Genomic DNA, 26,716 nt, shown 5'->3' with positions numbered 1-26,716 from the left:
CCCCAGCTCACCCAAGGAAACGAAGACTCGTAATAAAAGCTCGCAGATATACTTTGATGTGCTCGGGTAGTTATGGTGTTAGTTTTAATTAACGTTTACACACGTTCTGTTGGCCGACAGCACACATACTACGAACTAAATCGGAATTTCGGTTGACACTGTATCGACATACAACGTTTTGCTCCAAATCCGAGTGACACCTGCAGGTGTGGGTGTGCGCCGCGCGGCTACGTTGCGCACCGCAGCTGCTGCCAGTGGTTGCGATCGGAGTGGCCGGTTCTGTCGGAGTCGTAGCTGTGATTAGCGCCGACCTCAGCGGTTGCCGCTGTGGCGCCGGTTAAAAATTAAGCCGCGGCCCGGCGGATGGGCTGCCAGAGGGCGATAGGGCTGCCAGAGGGCGATAAGGCCGCCGAGGTCCACGAGACCCCCTCTGCCGGTGTGGGGGCGACGGTTATCTTGGCTTCTACAGTGACAGCCCTGCTCCAAACACCGTGGCGGAAGCAATTATCTCGTCCTCTCCGATAATCTATGGTGCTGTACCGTCGCGCACTCAGTTCGGGAAAAGCACGTAAACCAACAGAACGCACACAAAGAGCGCGTACACACACACACGGAACACAGGGTACAACGATGCATACACCAAGATTAACAAAAATGGGTGGAAAATTTACCGAGTGGGGTGGCGCAGATACTGGACTACATTTCGAGGGGGCTGCCGTTCGAATATCTACCCAGATAGAGGTTTCCTTAAGTTGACTGGATCAAACTACTTCGTAAGTACAAAGCCAACATCTGAAACGTTCACTTCGTCCGCCTTCTTAGCTTCCATGGCGTAAATTCTACTACTAGTTGTTCCACCCCTTATACCGTGCGACGGTACCTAATGGACACTGCAAGCAGAACAGTTACGTGTTTACCTACGGTTACTCGTACTTTAGGTATTTGAGCTATGCACGGCTCTGTTTGAAAGGAAGCGCGATGTTGTCGAGCCATGCACATCTGCCTTCATGCCCCACAGCAAATGCAAATGATAATCTGCAGCTGTGATCCTACAGTCAAATAGTCTATGCACTGGCTAGAATTGCCAATTAATAAAATACACAAAAACACAAAATAAAAGACGAATTAATAATTTAATAAAAAGGGTTCTATTCTAACGTCTGTAATTCATGTAGATGACACAGAATAATGTTGAATAATGTTTATTCAAAACAAGACATCTCAAATAAACGGAAAGTGGTCCTACGATGATCATGAATAGTGCAGACTGAGATGCTGCTCTAAATTGCTGTGAAGTTACATTGAGAGCGTTACGAGAATGATATCAAAATCCACAACTAAATAGTCATCAAATGTACGTGATAACTAAGTCAATTTCGTGGTCACAATGTACGAAATATTCACGAGCTCAAAACACAGTTCAGCATACGATATTGCAGTGCCTGTGTTATTCGAGTTTACGATGCGCTGTCCCTTCAGTCACGCGTGTGCGTCGAAAGAAACAGGCACTGCGTCGACTCCAGCCATTATGAAATAGATGAAAAAGGTATTCACAGTTGCGAATATGACAACCATCAGTTTTAGAATGGAAGGACAACAGCGAAAATTTGTGGCAGACTCGGGCTTGAAACCTGACGCCTCTTTTGTGTAGGAATATACATAATGGATGTATGAGTACAGGCTACAGACACATGATCGACGACATAAGGAAGTTTGGATCTGGTCAGGAGACATGCTCAGGTAGCCAAACGGTAGGCAACCACTCACGATAAGAGGCAAATCTGGGTTCAAGTCCTGTCCGGCACAAATTTTCATTGTCATCATTCCACTATACAGCTGATGGTCTATCTTTGCAACTGCGAATATATTTCTCAAGAGATCAACATAATGATTTGTAAATTGACACACGCAATACAAAGAATAGTAACTCATACCCTGTCTACTCTAAGTCCCGTAAATAAAGCGGCAAAAGTTAGAGTCCTACTCTGGAGCACATTCATACCTCTAGAAATATAAGGTCCCCTCAAAAGTTGAAGTCTCATGGCAGCTGTTCACCTATCAGAATTTATTACCTATATACCCGAATCATGTACGTTACCACAGGCACGTCTGTCTTCTTCCAACACAAATGTGAAAGTGTCCAGAACCGCTCCCTTTAGCTGTTCACTCGAAACAGTCAGAGTCTCCACTACACCCACGTGTTTGCTAGTGTCTGCTTTCCCACTAGAAATACGTCGTTCTTGCGTTCTACAGATACGATTTGAGTTAAATTTACCACTACCCGAATTGATCTAATATATTACAACAATAATTAAATGAAGAAATGTTACAAATATTCGGTTACTCTCACACCATTTACGATGAATATAAGCAAACTTGGTTCGCAAATAAATAAGCCAGCATCCTTGTGCAAGTGTGATTACATAAACGACAACAGACTGTCATTAAATATTTTTTTAAAGAATTACTTAATCCTTCTTGAGAGAAGCATCGTCTGGTTTTCTTTTCAATTGTGGTGTTCGTTAACACGTGCAGTTGTCCACACTTAAATCAACACAGATTTTTAATGACACTTGCAGTGAACATTTAAATAAAGTTACTAGCATAACAGTCAACGTTTCATTAAATCAAATCACAAGTGTGAAAAATTTTTAGGTAGTGATGCTGCAGTTCAAAATGGTTCAAATGGCTCTGAGCACTGTGGGACTAAACTTCTGAGGTCATCAGTCCCCTAGAACTTAGAACTTCTTAAACCTAACGAACCTAAGGGCATCACACACATCCATGCCCGAGGCAGGATTCGAACCTGCGACCGTAGCGGTCGCGCGGTTCCAGACTGTAGCGCCTAGAACCGCTCGGCCACTCCGGCCGGCGATGCTGCAGTCATTTGCTGTGTAAATGTGGAGAATACCATGTTCTGACGAACATTTGCATAATGAAGAAGATATAAAAGACGTCGTAAATCAATAAATAAAACAGACAGAGATACGTAGCTTTCAAACATGATAGCTATAGTGCAGTTCTATCACCTGAGATACTGCATGTTGAAACCGCAGTAAGTTTTTAAAAGTTGGTGATTCAGAGTTTCATTGCGAAAATGTTTATTTGCTGTGAAACATTAACTTTTGTGGTTTTAAAGATATTGGAAATATTGTTCTGCCACTGCATGCATCTCATTTCTCTGCGATCGCAGATGTATTCGGATTTACATTTATATTTAATTGTAAATTACTATAGACTCTCGAACAGTTGGAAAGTGCCATCTTTCAACTTGTCTCAAAGTCCGCCAATGCTAGTCATTGCGCATTCTGCTAAGCAAGCGACCATTTCCCAGCTTCCCTCGTTTGGGATTAACCCACATCCACCCGCACTGCTCGTCTTCGCCCCAGGCTGGCCTGGAGCAGCCACTGCGGCGGCCCGCCCTGAACCCTGGACCCGTTAGCGTTCAGCTGTACGTCAAACATATCTTACCTCGTACCAATTATGTGTGGCCAATCAGCTCGCCGAAGTAAGCACGATGTTACAAATGCATGGCACTGTGCTGTCTGTAATAATGTTATTTTTTTATTTTGGTAACGGTTTCGGTTCTGAACCTTCATTAACAGCAGGCAAAATATCACAGATATATCACATGTCATACATGCTTTAACATAAGTTACCACGGAGGACTATAACTGCCAAGGTAAAACATAAATTGTGATAAGATCAAAATATGATTGCACATTGACACATCATGTTGCCCTTGTGTCAATTTGCCATCATATTTTAATCTTTCACAATTTATGATTTTTCTTGGCAGTTACGATTTGCTGTGGTAACTTACATTAAAGCATGTATGACATATGATATATCTGTAATAATTTTCATACTGTTGATGATGGTTCAGAATTGAAACTGGTTGAAATATAAAAATTAACATTATTATAGACAGCACAGTGTTACGCATTTTTTTAAGACTTGTACAAGCTGTTGATAATCGCCTAAACAAGATGCACAACGTTACAGCGAGATAAAAAATTGTAGTCATGTTACACTCCAAAGGGGTCAGAACACGTTGAATGGAGCTGCAGTCACACGATGCCCTAAGAGAAGGACTGAATCGTCAGGCTTCAGCAGCGTCAAAGGCAGTCAAGAATGACGTTCTGTTGCACATTGCACTGCAAACTGTCGTTTTCGACCACGAAGTGTATGTAAGTGAATGCTCAAAGAGACGGAATGGTTCTATTGACGGCCTTTATGCCACCCCCTGAGGCCTTTTCGTATTGATTCTCAGTGGCGGAGAGTCTGAAATGTTTTCCACTCAGAAGAAAAACACATAATTTCAACGCTGAGCGACGCGGTTCTGACCTCCATAGCAGAGCGGTCATGAGATGCAATGAGACGTGGAGTAGGGGGCAGAGGGGGTGAAGACTTTATCATCGTGTGACATGTCCACGGTAAAATTGGGCAGAAATGTGGTGAATTTGGTGCCAGTGTGATAACATTGCCCCACCTTAATTCGTACGTAAGCTTCTGAACACTGGCTTCTTCTTTATGTATCATTACGTTGTTTTGCATAATGTTTATTGCGTGTCAGCTGCTGCGTTATTCTGGTGATTTTACTGTCACGTATAAACGCGCAATTTTGTGGTTAGTGATATAATTTCTTCATAGATAATTGCGAATTTAGACGGGCTTTATACTTATTTCTTGTTGTCCCCATACGCATAAGCAGACAAGTACGAGGATTATTCCGAAAGTAAGGTCCGATCGAGTACGAAATGGAATCCACAGTGAAAATCCTATTAAATTTTTAACACATGCCTTGGACAGTGTCTCTAGTACCCCTCTCGATCGCGTCACGTAGCTCTTTTCAGTTCCGAGCGCACAGTGAGGACGTAAACATGCCTAGAATATAGTGTCTCCTGCCACGTATGATGGCTGTGAGAGAGCTCACGTGACTACTTGTCATGCATTTTGGCTCTGAGCACTATGCGACTTAACTTCTGAGGTCATCAGTCGCCTAGAACGTAGAACTAATTAAACCTAACTAACCTAAGGACATCACACACATCCATGCCCGAGGCAGGATTCGAACCTGCGACCGTAGCGGTCACGCGGTTCCAGACTGAAGCGCCTTTAACCGCACGGCCACACCGGCCGGCACGCATTTTCTTGTTCATGAAAATTCTCAGCAGCGGACTGCAGGGGCAATGACGACGCTCCTGGAACGTTTTCGATGGGATGTGTTTGATCGCCTGTTATACAGCTCGGACGACTCTCCCTCTGATTTTCGTCTCTGCTCACATAAACCGCTGACACTGAACACAACATTTTGACACAGACAACGAGCTGCTGACCTGCGTAGAGCATTGGCGGAAAGCACAGGCGGCTACTTTTTTTGACGAGAATAATGGAAAGTCGGTATAATGCTACGACAAGTATCTAAGTAGGACCGGTGGCTATGTAGAGATACTGTATTGTATTGTATATTAACCGGGGACCTAGAAACCACGGAGAGGCTCCGTCCCCGCCGCAGCCGCGGTGGTCCACAACCCCACGACGACTACCGCAGTCCACTTCACCATTCTGCCGCCCCACATTGAACCTAGGGTTATTGTGCGGTTCGGCCCCCGGTGGACCCTCTCAGGGAACGTTTCACACCAGACGAGTGTAACCCCTATGTTTGCGTGGTAGAGTAATGGTGGTGTACGCGTACGTGGAGAACTTGTTTGCGCAGCAATCGCCGACATAGTGTAACTGAGGCGTAATAAGGGGAAGCAGCCCACATTCGACGAGGCAGATGGAAAACCGCCTAAAAACCATCCACAGACTGGCCGGTTCACCGCACCTCGACACAAATTCGTCGGGTGGATTCGTGCCGGCGACCATGCCTTCCTTCCCGCCCGGAAAGCCGTGCGTTAGACCGCACGGTCAACCGGGCGGGCATGTAGAGATGTTACTGGAAGTTGAAGCTAATTGTTGCAAGTAAAACATTTTCGATGTTCACAGTGGTATCCATTTGGCGACTGATCGGACTTCGCTTTCCGAATGGCCTCGTACTATACGCTAGTTCACAGGTAAGAATACTATCGAAGCATCTGAGGACATTCACTGAATCGCGCTGTATTGACTATGTAACATTTCTTTGGGGCTGTCTATGTTTCTGTGTTTAAAATGTACTGCGGAATGTGAACTGTGTCAGTGACACTTTCTGCTTGTCAGGGTAGCAAGAAATCCATAAGTAAAAATTACGTTCAAATTCGATATTTTCTATTAACACAGATCCATCAGCAATAGCAAAATTGTGCGTATTTACGTTACAGCAATGATACCATAATAATGTAGCGGCTCATACACAAAACAAAAAAATTACGCTGTAAAATTTCATAGTACACGAAAGGTGCACTTCACAATGGGAATTATTTCCCGAAAAATATTGTGCGGAAAATAAAGAAAAAATCGTGCCTCCCAGCAGCAAATGTTATTGCGTGACAAGAAAAACATTGTATTATTAACATTTGTAGAAAAAAAAGCTGCAAAAAATTTCATTGTGCTAACTGAATATATTATATAACAAATAAACCCACTGTTTTTTCAGTCGCCGGCTTTCAACAACCATTTCATAAAATAAATCATACAGTTAAAACATTTTATGTCTCTATTTAATTAAATAAAACTATGGTAACAAGTCACTTTTTGCCTGCCCTCGCATTCTCTGTGCGTCCTCTAATGTGGTCACAAGTTCACCGACGAAATATTCACACATATTGGAGGTGAAACTTTCTATTTTTCTATCCATTCATACTCTCTTCTGGATCTATATCGAGATATGAACATCTACTGACGACTGGTGACCATGACTGAATGAGAGGGGCAAAGGTGTAACGAAAACATGCGTTACATTCGACTTAAGCAGCGTCGCCAAACATTTGGCTCGCCTGTGAGCACAAAACGAAATACGAAGATACCAGGAAGGTGGCGGAAGTGAAGAATTTCTGGACTGCGTAATAAAGCTGGCAATAGAGATTAGGGTGGTGGACAATTTAATTATGAGTACTGTCCAATGGCATTTTTCTTCCTTGAACATTTTTTTTTACATTTGGTATGACCTTTCTGTTGACAGTTTTCTTGTTTAACGACACGGGAAAAAGAGTCGCCGAGGCGTCGTGCAGTGTGTCCCGTCCACACTTTGGTTAGAGTCCAAACAACGAGCAACGAAATCTGCGCTCCATACCTGAAGAAGACTATGGAATTCGTTGTAATTTCGTGCAAAGAGCTTACGACAACTCGGCTGCAAACCCAAAGCCTTGTAAATCAACATTATTATATATTTGTAACAGTACCTCAAAATGAAGCATGTAGTCAACGCCGTACCTATTACAAATTTATCACTTAATGCAGGCATCAGATAGATTATGGTACAAATGGTTCAAATGGCTCTGAGCACTATGGGACTTAACATCTGAGGCCATCAGTCCCCTAGAACTTAGGACTATTTATACCTAACTAACCTAAGGACATCACACACACCCATGCCCGAGGCAGGATTCGAACCTGCGACCGTAGCGGTCCCGCGGTTCCGGACTGCAGCGCCAGAACCGCACGGCCACCGCGGCCGGCTATCAGATAACTGCCTTTTAATCTGGCAATTATGGTAATAATAAAGTGCTCAGTCTTCTTAATTGCTGTGTTGTTCCTACGATAATCTTAGGTCAAAACAAATTAGAACTTCTTCATTAAACAAAACAAGTAATTATCCATTTTTCTGGGACCGAAAACAGAGGTACATATTTGATAACTCTGGCCATTTCAACTACATTCCCAAGGAACTGAAAATAATCTGCAGTAAGTACTAATATTTCTCATTTGAAACCACATTACCAAGAAAGTTATTTCTCTTGAAAATCATTTCGTGGAGCTCCAGCGTGGATAATTTTAAAGCGCATAATAATACCATCATCTTCGTCGGTTTGCAACTTACGGCATTTATGAAATAGAACACTCTTTCGACGCTAGCATTATCGGCTGGAGTTGCTTAGTAGTATTCTGAAAATTTCAGTAACTCCGGATAAAATTGTTCATCGTGCTGTAGTTTGAAATAATCTTTCCACTTTTCATATTCCAAAAGCTTTTTAACGACAAAGTTGTCTTTTTCCTTTTACTGCTTGAATTTAGTAAAAATATGCAACTAATCAAAGAATTTACTGTCATCCAACTTCACGTTTTTTCTAGACAAAATATGTATAGTTTCTGGTGGTTGTCCCCAGGTTGGAACAGCAGCTAACTCAATACACTGAAAGTGCTTTAACTGTGTGTTAAGGGGAGGTTTACTGTCTTTTGATTCAAAATAATCGATTTTTTAAAATTACATTTTTGGATCCATAAAAGTGTTTAGAATCCGCCCCTGAAACGATTTTTCCGAATACGGAACGGAAATGTTTGTTATTCGCGATTGTACAAAATAATGCACCTGCCTGAAATCGGTCGTTTGGTTGGGAGGAAACACAAAATTCAAATGAAAGTTTAAACGCGTGGGTTTGGATGTTATGGCTCTAACCATTTGCATTATGGTGCGAAGACTGTGGAGATTGCGACTTTCCTGGCAGTGTGCAGCTTCAACGAAGGGTATTCAGCAATTCTGAAGACAACGATGGACGTCACACTGGGACTCTATTCGACGCAGTTCGCCAAGCCTTCGGACGACCACCGGATTCAAGCGGCCGAAAACCGCTTATAACCAGCCGTACGAGCGGCTCTGGAGCAGTGCAGGATGTCCCAGATCGAGCCGAACGCCCTCTATGAGGAAGAGGAAGGACTAGTTTATGGACCCGGAATAGCAGATTGAAAGTAAGTTGCATAATATCGCATCTATATGTAGTCAAAACTTTAAATGCGTTTTTCTCGAAATGACTTTTTTTAATCGTGCGGTATGGTAACTTCAAATCTACTGAACCGATTGGCATGATTCTTTGTTTCCGACGAAGGTAACTAAATTGTCTATGAGTTGTACCACTTTTATTCCGTTACATCAACTACAAATATTTTTACTTGGCTGACGAAGTGGAAAAATCGATGAAAAACCCTATTTTTTCAAATGGCCGCCACGTTGTTTCCTACGGTCCAAATAACTTAAGTGAGGTACAACTCCTAAAGAATCTTATGTACTTTTCTAACGTCAACTCAATTTTGATTTCAGACGAACTGGCTGACCTGTGACATACCGCGCGTGGAGGTCTACATCGAAATTTTGTTTCGTACCGATGGCACTTCCGCCTTTGCTCTTCGACATTTCCGGTCGAAAAAATTACAGTTTGTAGAGGAAATATCAATAAACATTTTGATCAAATTTAACTTTGATATCTATAACACATCCCGAGAAAAAATTCTCAAAGAACATGTATTTTTCCGGCCAAAGATAGTAAACCTCCCCTTAAATTTACACGTTCAGGATTTTACTTTCTCTTTGGCAATCATCTACATAATATTCATGTTCGTTCTAAATTTTTCATCTGATAAGTTGTCCGTACTGTGCTTCATCGCCAAAATGCCTAACGAAAGCCGGACGGACCGGACTTATATATATACACTCCTGGAAATGGAAAAAAGAACACATTGACACCGGTGTGTCAGACCCACCATACTTGCTCCGGACACTGCGAGAGGGCTGTACAAGCAATGATCACACGCACGGCACAGCGGACACACCAGGAACCGCGGTGTTGGCCGTCGAATGGCGCTAGCTGCGCAGCATTTGTGCACCGCCGCCGTCAGTGTCAGCCAGTTTGCCGTGGCATACGGAGCTCCATCGCAGTCTTTAACACTGGTAGCATGCCACGACAGCGTGGACGTGAACCGTATGTGCAGTTGACGGACTTTGAGCGAGGGCGTATAGTGGGCATGCGTGAGGCCGGGTGGACGTACCGCCGAATTGCTCAACACGTGGGGCGTGAGGTCTCCACAGTACATCGATGTTGTCGCCAGTGGTCGGCGGAAGGTGCACGTGCCCGTCGACCTGGGACCGGACCGCAGCGACGCACGGATGCACGCTAAGACCGTAGGATCCTACGCAGTGCCGTAGGGGACCGCACCGCCACTTCCCAGCAAATTAGGGACACTGTTGCTCCTGGGGTATCGGCGAGGACCATTCGCAACCGTCTCCATGAAGCTGGGCTACGGTCTCGCACACCGTTAGGCCGTCTTCCGCTCACGCCCCAACATCGTGCAGCCCGCCTCCAGTGGTGTCGCGACAGGCGTGAATGGAGGGACGAATGGAGACGTGTCGTCTTCAGCGATGAGAGTCGCTTCTGCCTTGGTGCCAATGATGGTCGTATGCGTGTTTGGCGCCGTGCAGGTGAGCGCCACAATCAGGACTGCATACGACCGCTCACACAGGGCCAACACCCGGCATCATGGTGTGGGGAGCGATCTCCTACACTGGCCGTACACCACTGGTGATCGTCGAGGGGACACTGAATAGTGCACGGTACATCCAAACCGTCATCGAACCCATCGTTCTACCATTCCTAGACCGGCAAGGGAACTTGCTGTTCCAACAGGACAATGCACGTCCGCATGTATCCCGTGCCACCCAACGTGCTCTAGAAGGTCTAAGTCAACTACCCTGGCCAGCAAGATCTCCGGATCTGTCCCCCATTGAGCATGTTTGGGACTGGATGAAGCGTCGTCTCACGCGGTCTGCACGTCCAGCACGAACGCTGGTCCAACTGAGGCGCCAGGTGGAAATGGCATGGCAAGCCATTCCACAGGACTACATCCAGCATCTCTACGATCGTCTCCATGGGAGAATAGCAGCCTGCATTGCTGCGAAAGGTGGATATACACTGTACTAGTGCCGACATTGTGCATGCTCTGTTGCCTGTGTCTATGTGCCTGTGGTTCTGTCACTGTGATCATGTGATGTATCTGACCCCAGGAATGTGTCAATAAAGTTTCCCCTTCCTGGGACAATGAATTCACGGTGTTCTTATTTCAATTTCCAGGAGTGTATATATATATATGGCCGGATACGACCGTAAAAAGCCGGACATTTCTGCAGCACCATTTTTTGAAAATGGAATAGGATTGTGGCTGGTCAAAGACTGCCATAATTTTACGAATTATTTTATATGACTATCAGTTTTGGTGCCCCATTGCCACGAACTTGACCTGCTACAGTTCCTCCATATACACACCATGTCATCTAAAACTCTGTACTATTATAGGGATCATTAATTTCAACTGGCTGCCGTAGATTTCTGAAACTTCTCAGCAGACGTCGACACTCCACACCTCTAACGACACCTGTCAGCAGCAGCCTTGAGCGAGGGAAATCTACGGTATCCAGTTGAAATTTGTGAGCCCTATAAAAATACAGACGTTTAGATGACATATCTAAACTCATGCTCAGAAATTAAGGATAATTGCAGAATGTGGTGCCACACAACGTGGCAGAACACAAAACTGGCGCTAATAGCATAGGCACATAGCGAACACACACGACACAGATCTGTAAGTCCAGGATGTTGGTGGTAAACTGAGAAAACCGTCCCGTAACACAAGTACTACAAAACGCCACTGTTTCCTGCGTACGTACCCCGACATCAGTATGAGATATTATCACCAAGCACAAGTACACAGGCCACACAACGGGTTGGTATACTCTGGATCAGGTGGTCGAGCACCTGCTGGGGTATAGCCTCCCATTCTTGCACCAGTGCCTGTCTGAGCTCCTGAAGTGTCCTAGGGGTTTGAAGACATGCAGCGATACATCGACCGAAAGCATCCCAGACGTGCTCGATGGGGTTTAGGTCTGGAGAACAGGCAGGCCACGCCATTCGCCTGATGTCTTCTGTTCCAAGGTACGATGGCAGCTCGGTGGGGCCGTGCGTTATCATCCATCAGAAGGAAGGTGACCCACTGCACCCCTGATGCGGACATACTGGTGCAAAATTACGCCCCGATATACCTGACCTGTTGCAGTTCCTCTGTCAAAGACATGCAGGAGTGTACGTGCACTAATCATAATCCCACCCCACACCATCAAACCACGACCTCCATACCGGTCCCTTTGAACGACATTAAGAAGTTGGATCTGGTTCCTGGTTCACGCCAGATGAAAAACCGGCGAGAATCACTGTTCAGACTATACCTGGACTCGTCCGTGAACATAACCTGGGACCACTGTTCCAATGACCATGTACTGTGTTCTTTACACCAGGCTTTACAGGCTCTCCTGTGACCAGGAGTCAGAGTCTGCGGGCACTGATGGTGAGATATCGGTCTTCTTGTGGCGTTGTACACTGTTGACGTCCCGTACTGCAGCGCCTGGACACATTTCCTGTCTGCTGGAATCGTTGCTATAATCTCTTGAGATCACATTTTGTGGCACACGGAGAGCCCGTGCTACGACCTACTGTGTTATACCAGCCTCCGGTCGCCCTAGTATTCTACCCCTCATAACATCATCAGTATGTATTCTTTGAGCCACTTTAAACACACAGTCACCACTAGCACGTCTGAAAACGTCTGCACACTTACTCGCTGCACCGTATTCTGATATGCACCAACACACCTCTGCGCATGTGGACCGCTGCCAGCGCCACCGTGCGACGACCGCAGGTCAAATGCACCGCATGGTCATACCCCGAGGTGATTTAAACCCGCAAACCGTCCACCAGAGGGTTGTTTCACCACGTATCAGCATTATCCTTAATTTATGAGCATGAGTGTAGCTGCTTGTATAGGAGCCTGAAGATGGTACCAATGAGGCAACGAAACTGGTAGTCAAATAAAATAATTCATAAAATTACGGCTCGCAGTATTTATTATTTTCAAGTCAAATGACAATGCAGCATCTGGGAGGGGTGGAATCGTAAGACCAAGCGAAGGGCCGCAAGCAAGGCATTAGTCACCCTTTGAATCAGCAAAAGATAAATGAGGATGCATTGCTTAAATTTTATAATATATTTTTTCTATAAAGCTATATTTCATACCTCCTCAGGTTGCGCACTGATATGACAGCGTCACGACTAGACTCACTTAAGTTTTACCAGCGCAGACAATACGTGATGTGAGACCCTGGGAAGTCCGCGGAGCCCGCCTTAATGCCGTTTTAATTGCGGCGTCCCCCCAGCAAGCGGCCAGTCGTGCGCCTGCCGGCTTCCTCCTGGGACGTTGACACCCCGTCCCGTGGCTGTAATTACTGCTGCCGGGCGGCGGACCTCTGAGCCAAAGCCAGCGCCGGCCGGGATTACGCGCCGCCGACTGCTCTGAACGCGGGGGCGATATCCACACAGGGGGAACAACCACACAGACAAAGGAGAGACAGAGGGACCGCCAAGGTACACAGGCACCAATACTAGCTACCGCGGGCTTCATTTACATCTCTCCAACAAGGCGAAAGACGGCAACTAATTTAACATGAATTTATCCATGACGCTGGACGTTCAGCTACCTGGATAAGGATTAAATTACTTTTACAACTTCTTCTTCTTCTTCTATCGTTTATCCTGTCTAGTACATCTAAATCTACATGCTTACTCTGTAATTCACACTTAAGTGCGTGGCAGAGGGTTAATCGAACCATTTTCATACTTCTTCTCTACCATTCCTGTCTCGAATGGCTCGTGAGAAAAAGGAACACCTAAATCTTTCCGTTCGAGCTCTGATTTCTCTTATTTTATTATGATGATCATTTCTCCCTACGTAGGTGGGTGTCAACAAAATATTTTCGCATTCGGAACAGAAAGTTGGTGATTGAAATTTAGTAAATAGATCTCGCCGCAAGGAAAACCGCCTTTGTTTCAGTGACTGCCGCCCCAACTCGCGTATCATATCAGTGACACTCTCACCCCTATTGCGCGATAACAGGAAATGGGTTGCCCTTCTTTGCACTTTTCCGATGTCCTCCGTCAGTCCTACCTGCTAAAGATCCCACATCGCGCTGCAATATTCCAGCGGAGGACGGACAAGTGTAATGTACGCTGTCTCTTTAGTGGGTTTGTCGCATCTTCTAAGCGTTCTGCCATCAAAGCGCAGTCTTTGTTTCGCCTTCCCCACAATATTAGCTATGTGGTCTTTCCTATTTAAGTTTCTCGTAATTGCAATTCGTAGGTATGTAGTCGAATTGACAGTCCTTAGATTTGTGCGATTTATTGCACACCCAAAATTTAACGGATTTATTTTGGTACCCATATGGATGACCTTGCACTTTTCTTTGTTTAGTGCCAATTGCCACTTTTCGCACAATACAGAAATTCTCTCTGGATCATTTTGTAATTCGAATTCATCGTCTGATGATTTTACTAGACGGTGAATTACAGCGTCATCTGCAAACAATCTAAGGGGTTGCTCAGATTATCACCTAGATCATTTATTCAAATCAGGAACAGCAGAGCGCCTATGACACCACCTTGCGGAGCGCCAGATATCACTTCTGCTCTACTCTTATGTTTTACCGTCTATCGCTGCGAACTGTGACCTCTCTGGGAGGAAATCACGAATCCAGTCACACAACTGAGACGGTACTCCATGTGCACGCAATTTGATTAATAGTCGTTTGTGAGCAACGGTATCAAAAGCCTTCTGGAAATCTAGGAATATGGAATCGATCTAAGAACCCTTGTCGACAGCACTCATTACTTCATGGGAATAAAGAGCTAGCTCTGTTGCACAAGAACGATGTTTTCTGAATCCGCTTTTTACCATTTCGCTTTTTCTGGGGAGAAGGGGGGGGGGGGGAGGCGAGTGTACAAAGCATTTGTTAGATTAACATAGAAAAATTACCTCATATCAAGCTTAACTCGGAAACATTTCCAAATTGTAGTAGCTGTGTTGGGAAAGTGCCACATCTCCAAGCGCTAATAGGATGCACTGATGCTCAAATCCTTATAGGCTGAAGCCTATAAGCTATAGCATGAAAGCTGACTAAAGCCGGAGATAAGTTCAGCCGAAATTCTTGCGAAGGACCTAATGATGTTCAAAAAGGGTAGGCTAAATACAGTTGGCGGTGGCGTGTTTGTTGCTGTTAGAAGTGGTTTCTCATGTAGCGAAATTGAAGAGCACAGTTCCTGTGAGTTAGTGTGGGTAGGGGTCATTCTTGGGGACCAGAATAGAATAATAATTCCATCATTTTACCTACCTCCTGACTCAGATGATACAGTTTCTGAAAGGTTCAAAGAAAATTGAGTCTAATTTCAAACACAAACCCGACTCTCACAATTGTATTTGGTCGTGACATCGATGTACTCTCGAAATGTTGGCAAAAATACACGTTTAAATCCGGAGGTGCGCATAAAACATCATCCGAAATTGTTCCGATCGTATTTTCTGAAAATTATTTCGAATAATTGTTTCATCATCTCACTCGAATAGTAAACGATTGTGCCAACACACTTGACCTCTTAACAAGAAAGAATCGTGAGCTAATAACGATCAATTGCCAACGACCTTGCCGCAGTGGTAGCACAGGTTCCCATCAGATCGCAGAAGTTAAGCGCTGTCGGGCTGGGCTAGCACTTGGATGGGTGACCATCCGGTCTGCCGAGCGCTGTTGGCAAGTCCTTGTGAGGCAAACTGAGGAGCTACTTGACTGAAAAGTAGCGGCTCCGGTAAACTGACATACGGCCGGGAGAGCGGTGTGCTGGCCACACGTCCCTCCATTCCACATCCGCATCCAGTGACGCCTGTAGGCTGAGGATGATACGGCGGCCGGTCGTTACTATTGGGCCTTCCAAGGCCTGTTCGGGCGGAGTTAAGTTTTATTAACGAGCATCAAAACGTACACAGGGACTGGTGAACACTGGGTTGTCGTAGCGAGACTGAGTACCGTGACTACCAAATCCTCCAAAAATAATACATCTATTCAAAAAACCAAGTAAATATTCGCTTGAAGCCTTCCTAAGAGCCAGTTTCCACGCCTTCGAAATTAACAATATAAGTGTAAACCACGTATGACTTGAAATCACAGAAATAGTATCGACAGAAATTGAAAGAATTATACTAAATAAATTAACGAACGACGCATGTCATCACCCTTGGCACACAAAACAGGTCAGAACACTTTTGCAGAAACAACGAAAAAACCATACCAAATTCAAACGAACGCAAAACCTCTAAGACTGGCGATCTTTTACACAGGCTCCAAATGTAGCGAGGACTTCAATGTGAGACGCTTATAATAGTTACCACAACGAAACTTTGTCTCAAAACCTGGTATAAAATTCAAAGAGATTCTCTTCGTATGTTAAGTATGCTAGCGGCAAGATACAATCAAGTCCTTCACTGCGCGATAGCAACGGAAATACTATCGATGACAGAGAACCAAAAGTAGAGCTACTAAACACAGGCGGCCGTGCGGTTCTAGACGCTACAGTCTGAAGCCGAGCGACCGCTACGGTCGCAGGTTCGAATCCTGCCTCGGGCATGGATGTGTGTGATGTCCTTAGGTTAGTTAGGTTTAATTAGTTCTAAGTTCTAGGCGACTGCTGACCTCAGAAGTTAAGTCACATAGTGCTCAGAGCCATTTGAACCATTTGAACTAAACAACGGCTTCCGAAATTCCTCCACCAAAGAGGACGAAGCAAATATTCCAGAATTCGAATCGAGAACAGCAGTCAACATGAGTAACGTAGAAGTAGATGTCTTCGGAGTAGTGAAGCAACTTAAATCACTTAATAAAAGTAAGTCTTCCGGTCCTGACTGTACGATAATTAGGTTCCTTTCAGAGTATGCTTACACAATAGCTCCATACTTATCAGCCATATACAACTGCTAGCTCGACGCAAGAGCCGTAGCCAAGTACTGGAAAGTCGCATAAGTCACACCAATATTCAAGAAAGGCAGTAGGGCTGATCATCTAAATTACATGCCCACATAATGAATGTTGATATGTGGAAGGATTTTGGAACATGTAGTTCGTTCGAACATTATGAATTACCTTTAACAGAATGGTCTATTGACACACAGTCAACAGGGATCTAAAACATCGTTCTTGTGAAACACAACTAGCTCTTCACTCACTCGAAGTGTTGAGTGCTATCGACAAGGGATTTCAGACTGATTCCGTATTTCTAGATTTCGAGTTTCACCCGAACACTCCTAGCCTATAAACGAGTTAGAACCCCAAGTAATAATGTGCGTTCACCATTTCACTTTCTGGAGCGAATTCTTTATGGATAATTCCTTTGGAATCAAAGAAAACTGCGAGCAGTGTCTTGACACAACTTTTCTGCATTCGCAGTTTTTTTGGTTTCGGAGATCCTGGGCCTTTCCACTCCGAGCTCTTGTACCTAAGTGGCTGTGGCTCGTACTGAAAACACCATGTTTCGTTACCTGCCACGATGCATGTTAAGAGGTCTGGTCCCCATCGGTGGATTGTTTCGTGTCCCAGCAGTGTTCCACCCTGCAATGTTTTTGGTCGTCCGTGACTGAGTGGGGCACAAAACGACAACGGATCTTCTTTTTGCCCAAATTTTCAGTCACAATGCGATGAACAGTTGTTTTAGGAATTACATTGAGCTCCTCAATTAATCTTGGTAAATGCACAACGATCATTTCGAAGAATTCAAGGCACTTTTCGAACATGTCCTTCGACTCTAACTGCCGCTGATTCTCCTGGATGTCGATCGGCTTCAATGCTCTCTCTGCCATCACGAAGTCTTGCATTCCACTTAAAAACGTTTTTACGACTCATTCCTTAACTACCATAAACACACTGTATCATTTCAGAAGCTTCTGTGGCACTCTTATCCATTTTGAAACAACACTTAATGTTCGCACGTTATTCCATTGCTCTTTTCATGCCCGAGGGTCAACAGTATTGTTATCTATGAGCAGTCTGTGATGCCGGCGCTCTTCCTTTTAATTCCTGCATCAGACCACATATGGCAGTAGTGGATCCGCGATTATGGAAGGCGAACCGGAGACTGCGATTTATTGCCAGAACCTTTACAAGATGCAACAGATCTACTAAAGAGACTGCCTACACTGTGGAACAGCGGGGCTAGAAGTTACCGAGATAAGTTGTTCCGATTGAAAAACTCCGCTAGGGAAAGAGATATGAATATGAAGTAAACACGTCATGAAATGAAACGCCACAGCGCACCGACGGCAGCTATCGCAAACAGGCTAGTGGACCTCGGAACATCTTAACGACGTGAGTCGTTGGTTCACGTAAGTAAATACATTTTGGTATTTGGTGTTTCTGTTCTATCTCACGAATTTTAACGAGTAGCCATTAGTGTTTCAGTGTTTTATTGTAAGGATTTAGCTACAGTTTTGGTACACAATATGTAAATTACCTATGTTTCGTAACGTAACCAATATCTTGCTTTTATTTCCACATGTGTGGTTGGGGCTAGGTGTGCCATTTCTTGGGGGGTATGTTGTGACCTCGGAACAACTTGCCCCAATTCATTTGTACCACCTATGGAATATAAATATCGTTATTTTTTTCTTTTGTAGTATGAGGACGTATTGGAGTTGATGCAAAAAGAAGCATGTGCAGTTCTCAACGATGGCAAGACAAAACTGTTGTCAAAGAATTAGATTGCTCTTCACTGAAAAACAGGAAGATAAGTTAGCATAATATCTGTTCTACATCTACATCTACATTCATACTCCGCAAGCCACCTGACGGTGTGTGGCGGAGGGTACCTGAGTACCTCTATCGGTTCTCCCATCTGTTCCAGTCTCGTATTGTTCGTGGAAAGAAGGATTGTCGGTATGCTTCTGTGTGGGCTCTAATCTCTCTGAATTTATCATCATGGTCTCTTCGCGAGATATACGTAGGAGGGAGCAATATACTGCTTGACTCTTCGGTGAAGGTATGTTCTCGAAACTTTAACAAAAGCCCGTACCGAGCTACTGAGCGTCTCTCCTGCAGAGTCTTCCACTGGAGTTTATCTATCATCTCTGTAACGCTTTCGCGATTACTAAATGATCCTGTAACGAAGCGCGCTGCTCTCCGTTGGATCTTCTCTATCTCTTGTATCAACCCTATTGGTACGGATCCCACACTGCTGAGCAGTATTCAAGCAGTGGACCAACAAGTGCACTGTAACCTACTTCCTTTGTTTTCGGATTGCATTTCCTTAGGATTCTTCCAATGAATCTCAGTCTGGCATCTGCTTTACTGACGATCAACTTTATATGATCATTCCATTTTAAATCACTCCTAATGCGTACTCCCAGGTAATTTATGGAATTAACTGCTTCCAGTTGCTGACCTGCTATTTTGTAGCTAAATGATAAGAGATCTATCTTTCTATGTATTCGCAGCACATTACACTTGTCTACATTCAGATTCAATTGCCATTCCCTGCACCATGCGTTAATTCGCTGCAGATCCTCCTGCATTTCAGAACAATTTTCCATTGTTACAACCTCTCGATACACCACAGCATCATCTGCAAAAAGCCTCAGTGAACTTCCGATGTCATCCACAAGGTCATTTATGTATAATGTGAATAGCAACGGTCCTATGACACTCCCCTGCGGCACACCTGAAATCACTCATACTTCGGAAGACTTCTCTCCATTGAGAATGACATGCTGCGTTCTGTTATCTAGGAACTCTTCAATCCAATCACACAATTTGTCTGATAGTCCATATGCTCTTACTTTGTTCATTAAACGACTGTGGGGAACTGTATCGAACGCCTTGCGGAAATCAAGAAACACGGCATCTACCTGTCAACCCGTGTCTATGGCCCTCTGAGTCTCGTGGACGAATAGCGCGACCTGGGTTTCACACGACCGTCTTTTTCGAAACCCATGCTGATTCCTACAGAGTAGATTTCTAGTCTCCAGAAAAGTCATTATACTCGAACACAATATGTGTTCCAAAATTCTACAACTGATCGACGTTAGAGATATAGGTCTATAGTTCTGCACATCTGTTCGACGTCCCTTCTTGAAAACGGGGATGACCTGTGCCCTTTTCCAATCCTTTGGAACGCTACGCTCTTCTAGAGACCTACGGTACACCGGTGCAAGAAGGGGGGGGGGCAAGTTCCTTCGCGTACTCTGTGTAAAATCGAACTGGTATCCCATCACGTCCAGAGGCCTTTCCTCTTTTGAGCGATTTTAATTGTTTCTCTATCCCTCTGTCATCTGTTTAAATATCTACCATTTTGTTATCTGTACGACAATCTAGAGAAGGAACTACAGTGCAGTCCTCCTCTGTGATACAGCTTTGGAAAAAGAAATTTAGTATTTCAACCTTTAGTCTGTCATCCTCTGTTTCAGTACCATTTTGGTCACAGAGTGTCTGGACATTTTGTTTTGACCCACCTACCGCTTTGACATAAGACCAAAATTTCTTAGGATTTTCTGCCAAGTCAGTACATAGAACTTTACTTTCGAATTCATTGAACGCCTCTCGCATAGCCCTCCTCACACTACATTTCGCTTCGCGTAATTTTTTTTGTCTGCAAGGCTTTGGCTATGTTTATGTTTGCTGTGAAGTTCCCTTTGCTTCCGCAGCAGTTTTCTAACTCGGTTGTTGTACCACGGTGGCTCTTTTCCATCTCTTACGATCTTGCTTGGCACATACTCATCTAACGCATATTGTACGATGGTTTTGAACTTTGTCCACTGATCCTCAACACTATCTGTACTTGAGACAAAAGTTTTTTGTTGAGCCGTCAGGTACTCTGTAATCTGTTTTTTTGTCACTTTTGCTGAACAGAAAAATCTTCCTACCTTTTCTAATATTTCTATTTACGGCTGAAATCATCGATGCCGTAACCGCTTTATGATCGTTGATTCCCTGTTCTGCGTTAACTGTTTCAAATAGTTCGGGTCTGTTTGTCACCAGAAGGTCTAATATGTTATCGCCACGAGTCGGTTCTCTGTTTAACTGCTCAAGGTAGTTTTCAGATAAAGCACTTAAAAAACTTTCACTGGATTATTTGTCCCTGCCACCCGTTATGAACGTTTGAGTCTCCCAGTCTATATCCGGCAAATTAAAATCTCCACCCAGAACTATAACATGGTGGGGAAATCTACTCGAAATATTTTCCAAATTATCCTTCAGGTGCTCAGCCACAACAGCTGCTGAGCCAGGGGGCTTATAGAGACATCCAATTACCATGTCTGAGCCTGCTTTAACCGTGACGTTCACCCAAATCATTTCACATTTCGGATCTCCGTCAATTTCCTTCGATACTATTGCACTTCTTATCGCTATAAACACACCTCCCCCTTCACTGTCCAGCCTGTCTCTGCGGTATACATTCCAATCTGAGTTTAGGATTTCATTACTGTTTACGTCTGGTTTCAGCCAACTTTCTGTCCTAGTACTATATGGGCGTTGTGACCGTTTATTAATGAGAGCAGTTCTGGGACCTTTCTATAGACGCTCCTGCAGTTTACTATTAGCACATTAATATTGTTATTCCCTGTTGCATTTTGCCCACTCCTACCTTGCCGCGTCTCAGGAGGCGTCTTGTCGGGCCTAGGGAGGGAATTCTCTAACCTAAAAAACCCCCATGTGCACTCCACACGTACTTCGCTACCCTTGTAGCCGCTTCCGGCGTGTAGTGCACGCCTGACCTATTCAGGGGGACCCTACATTTCTCCACCCCATAGCGGAGGTCGAGAAATTTGCACCCCAGATCTCCGCAGAATCGTCTGAGCCTCTGGTTTAAGCCTTCCACTCGGCTACAAACCAGAGGACCGCGATCGGTTCTGGGAACGATACTACAAATAGTTAGCTCTGATTCCACCCCGCGAGTGAGGCTTTCCGCCTTCACCAATTCCGCCAACCGCCTGTACGAACTGAGGATGACCTCTGAACCCAGACGGCAGGAGTCATTGGTGCCGACACGAGCAACAATTTGCAGTCGAGTGCACCCAGTGCTCTCTATCGCCGCCGTCAGGGCCTCCTCCACATCTCGGATGAGACCCCACGGCAAGCAGACAGAGTGAACACTGGCCTTCTTCCCCGACCTTTCCGCTATTTCCCTAAGGGGCTCCATCACCCGTCTAACGTTGCAATGTGCTTAAATTTTCTTTGGTATTCTGCCACGAGAAGTCAAAAAGTTAGTGTACGAATGTGCACTGAAATTCAATGTCGTAATATTCCACCACCGTGGCACGAAAATAAAAAAAGCTGGTCCAGACTGGCTGACTGGTTTTTTTTAGAAGACATCCTCACCTGTCAACGAGTGCCAGCAGCGCGACATCATTTAACAAACAGAATGTTACCGATTTTTTTTACAAAGTTGAGCACAGTGTTGGATAAGTATAAATTTCCACCTTCAAGAATGTATCATTAAGATGCAACACGCGTTACCATAGTGTTAAACCCGAGGAAAATTATAGCCAAGAAAGGAATGAAGCAAGTTGGAGCCTTAGTATTTACTGAACGACAGACATTGGTTAGAGTGGAACTGGCTGTAAATGCATTATTAGGTTATGCAGTTCCTCCCACGTTTATTTTCCCAAGGTTTAAACACAAGAATTTGTTTATAAAAGACGGAATCTATCGGCGCAGAAAACAGTTCAGGATGGATGACGGCTACGGTGTTCGTGAAATACATGGATCATTTAATCAGACATACTAAACCGCCACTTGCAGATCAGATTTTGTTGTTGCTCCATGATCACCAATCTCATACTGATATCAATGTGGCGGAAAAAGCGAAATCCAACTCCATTATAATGCTGCCATTCCCGCCTCATTGTACACACCTCCTACAGCCATTGGATGTTGGAGTAAATGCGCCTCTCAAAAGCTATTGTGCAGAGGCTCAGGACAGTTGGCCAAGCAATAATCCTGGCAACACAATGTCGATGTATGAGATCCCAGAAATTGTTAGATACGCGAAACCTCGTGCAGTGACGCCCATAAACGTAATGAGCGCTTTCAAAAAACCTGGCATCTGGTCTTCCCCAACGTTTTTACAGAAAACAACTAAGCTCCATCGTATGTTACAGATCGCCCTTTAGCTTCCTTTAGCTTTAGTAAATGCATCAGATGTGGCTGTAGGAATTTCACATGAAATCATCACTAATAGGGCGGAAGCAGTATCAGAGACTGTTACTAGCATAGACGCTAACGCATCTGAAATTGTAAACATTGGTACAGGTACAAGGCAATCATTGATCGCCAGGGCCATCAGGGGTTGTTAATCTGCTTGCATCTTCTGGTGTCATAGAAGAACAACTCTGAGATTAAGGCCCTTTCTCTCCAGAAGCAGTACGCCCTTTTCCGAAGGCACCACCAAGGATTGGAACAAATAAGAGAAGTCTTAGAAAATCCGCTATTTTAACCGATACTCCAATAAAACAAACCCTAGCAGAAGAGCAAAGCAAGAAAAGGAAAGTGAACATCAACAATGAAAATCGGAGAAAAAAGTAAAGGAAAAGGGAATGTTAAAACAGCACAAGGAAATGGAAAACGAAATGGCAAAAGGAAGGGGAAGTCTGTTAAACGACAGGTTTTACAAACGACTAGTGAAAGATCTGAGAGTGAAGAGGACTGTTTAGAGTATTATTGGCTGGTGTGCCGTCACAGTTACTGTAATTCATGTTCTGGGGAAGAATGGGTTCAGTATCAAGAATTTAAGAACTGGGCCCACTCCAAATGTAAGCAGAATCAAGCCTTATTAAACTACCTATGCCCGAACTGTGATTGTGATATATCTTCGGATGATTAATTAATTGTAAGTAAGGCCAATATGATTGAAGACAGAATTATCAAGGCTGATTAGTTACGAGTTGTTTGATAAGCTGTTAATTACTAAAGGGTTAGCAACTGTTTAAGTACAAATTATAGTTACTTGTTATATAACATACAAATGTTTACCTGATGATTCGTACGACATTGTTGATTATTACTTAAATAAACAGACACGGTTTCATCATTTACTGTTTTTTATTTCACAAATAATAGGTTTAACAAATATGGTAACAACTTACCCCGGCTTGTTTACTATTTGCCCCACGTCGGAGTGAGTTGTTATTTTACGACCTTAGACATTAAAACATTATTACTAAAAAAATCTCATAACAAATGACCCAAATAGCTATCTTAATATCAAAGTTACAACTGTAAGTTAATTTTAACTGCATTTCATGAATACTAAAATCAAGTGTTCTTAACGAATTTTGAGGTCAACTAAAACCGGAACTTGTAGCCCCGATCTCCCCTACGCTTGTCCGTCCTCTTTTGGCATACTGCTGCGCGGTGTGGGATCCTTACCATTTAGGATTTACGGACTACATCGAGAAAGTTCAAAAACTAGCAGCACGTTTTGTATTATCGAAAAATAGGAAGAGTGTGTAACGGACGTGATACAGGAGTTGTGGTGGACACCATTAAAACAAAGGCGTTTCTCGTTCCGGTGGGATCTTCTCACGAAATTTCTATCACCAGCTTTGTCCTCCGAAGGCGAAAATATTCTTTTGATGCCGAGCTACATAGGGAGATACGACCATCATAATAAACTAAGGGAAAACAGAGCTCGCACGGCAAGGTATAGGTGTTCGCGCGGTGTTCGAGGGTGGAATAACAGAGAATTATTGTGAAGGTGGTTCCATAAGCCCTCTGCCAGGCACTTAGATGTGATTGGCAGACTATCCATGTAGATGCAGATCTGCGTTGTATAGTAGTTAAAGCCAGATTATATCACCTAGAAGTAGGATGAATTCTGACTGGTCAAAATTCACGAATCAAAGTTGGGTTCAAAGGTAATCGTAAAATTACAGTGCAGTGACTTTACAGAATAACCCTATGCAATATGGTCGTCGGTTCCAACTAGACCCGCTTGGTAATGGCAATAAGGCCTGTCGTGTAAAATATTTAAAAAATGTGTTACATTGTTGCAGATATTTCTGAAGCGCTCATTTTCATTATGTCTTACACTGAATGTTTTATTGTTCATCTTCCAGTACTGAAACGCGGGAGTGTGTGTGACTCGTACCGATTGGCTACTATGGCACAAATTTTGAAACGGAACCAACATGCTATGGTATAAATTTTGACGCGGCATTCGTGGATGAACATTACATAGACGGTCATCTTCATATGCGGTTCTTAGATGTAGGAAGGAACATTAAATTTATTAGGCTGTTTTAGTAAATGCAGTGATTAGGAGAAATTAATCAAACTTTTGTGATGGCGTCCTCATACTCAGTAGAGCATATATATACTTCCCGTTATTAATCAATTAATTATCCGCTCACACATACAAGGCAACAATCCTTCGTCAGGCAGTTCCAATGTCATAACCTTGGGGGTCGCTGAGGGTGACAGCAATTTGAAACAGAGGACAATCGACAGGAAGTGTTCCGAATGTCGCGGACTTCTAATGATCAATACTTGGTGACCGACGGCCAACTAATCGCTACATTACTGTAGTTAGTCTTTCGGAGGCTCAAAAAACTCTAACTTATACAGGTTACCAACGAATTATAAGATCGGTATGTATGTGGCATGAACTGCCGCCCCACAGTGTCAATATTGGCCCTTGAGCAAAAAGGTTTGACGACTACTGGTGCAGGATGTATCTACTGCACTTCACGCCGTGCTCAAATGGTCGAAAGGAAGACCACAGTACAGAATCGTATGAGACAAATCAATACTGCGTGGTACGGAACCCATGGAACCGGTATGCAATCACGTAAAATTTCGTTGCTGTATACTGAACATCTTTGCCGTCATACAACTGAAATGATTTCGCTATTGTTTCAAAATCAAACCTACTTTCATTTTACACTAGCTGTAAAACTGCGTGGATCAGTTCTTACGCGTAAACTCCTCTAACTATAGAATTATTTGCATAATTACATTTTGGAATGGGAAGAACCATCCTCCAAATATTACACCTTGTATGATAACTGGTTGCGAAGAAAGATAATTTTGTAAAAGACAGATTTTAAAATTAAATCTACTTCAAAGAGTTTTCTGTTCTATTATGAATAGCGCAATGTCAGAGCAACGCTGGATGTGTCTAATATGAACAAATCAAAGAATAAAATTTTCGGTTATACAGATACCTTTAGGGTGAGAGCGTCATGTCTTCCGTCAGTGGTAGCAAAGGCCGCTTCTTTACCTGAAACAAACATAACAAATCTTAATTAATGCTGCAAACCAGGGTCTACTTTTGCGTAGTTTGGCAGAGGTACATTTGTCCGTCTACAGTGGTTTCACTTGAGACGAAGAACGAGATAACAAATAAAGCAAAGGTGTAACAGCTGTAGAAAACAGCCATCTTTCATCCAGAGCCGTACCGAGGGATTGGCTGAATGGACCCCCGTCAAGGGCAAAGACATAGAGCGGAATGGAAAAACAGACAAAAAAATTCGGTTTAAATATTAACTGTGAAAAGGTGCATGAGCTCTCCCACTCCTGGCGTTCCTATATTCTGGTAAAGAGAAGCAGATCTCCCTCGCGAAAACGCACACTGTTGTCACAATGTCATTTCGTCCAAATAACATTCACTACTGGCCATTAAAATTGCTACACCACGAAGGTGACGTGCTACAGACGCGAAATTTAACCGACAAGAAGAAGATGCTGTGATATGCAAATGATTAGCTTTTCAGGCATTCACACAAGGCTGGCGCCGATGGCGACACCTACAACGTGCTGACAAGAGGAAAGTTTCCAACCGATTTCTCATACACAAACAACAGTTGACCGGCGCTGCCTGGTGAAACGTTGTTGTGATGCCTCGTGTAAGGAGGAGAAATGCATACCATCACGTTTCCGACTTTGATAAAGGTC

General features: G+C 43.9%; 1 long non-coding RNA gene across 1 annotated transcript in view; it reads right to left on the bottom strand.

Moving 5' to 3' along the window:
* The window catches only part of LOC126481166 (uncharacterized), a 325,817-nt gene extending 299,777 nt beyond the window's left edge, over positions 1–26,040 (bottom strand). Inside the window, exon 1 of the long non-coding RNA XR_007587526.1 lies at positions 25,987–26,040. This is a non-coding gene — a long non-coding RNA (uncharacterized LOC126481166). The remainder of the gene's footprint in view (positions 1–25,986) is intronic.
* Between the last annotated feature and the right edge of the window lie 676 nt (positions 26,041–26,716).

The sequence above is a fragment of the Schistocerca serialis genome, chromosome 5, assembly GCF_023864345.2.
Source record: "Schistocerca serialis cubense isolate TAMUIC-IGC-003099 chromosome 5, iqSchSeri2.2, whole genome shotgun sequence".
NCBI classification, from domain to species: domain Eukaryota; kingdom Metazoa; phylum Arthropoda; class Insecta; order Orthoptera; family Acrididae; genus Schistocerca; species Schistocerca serialis.
This window is presented reverse-complemented; position numbering and strand designations above follow the sequence as displayed.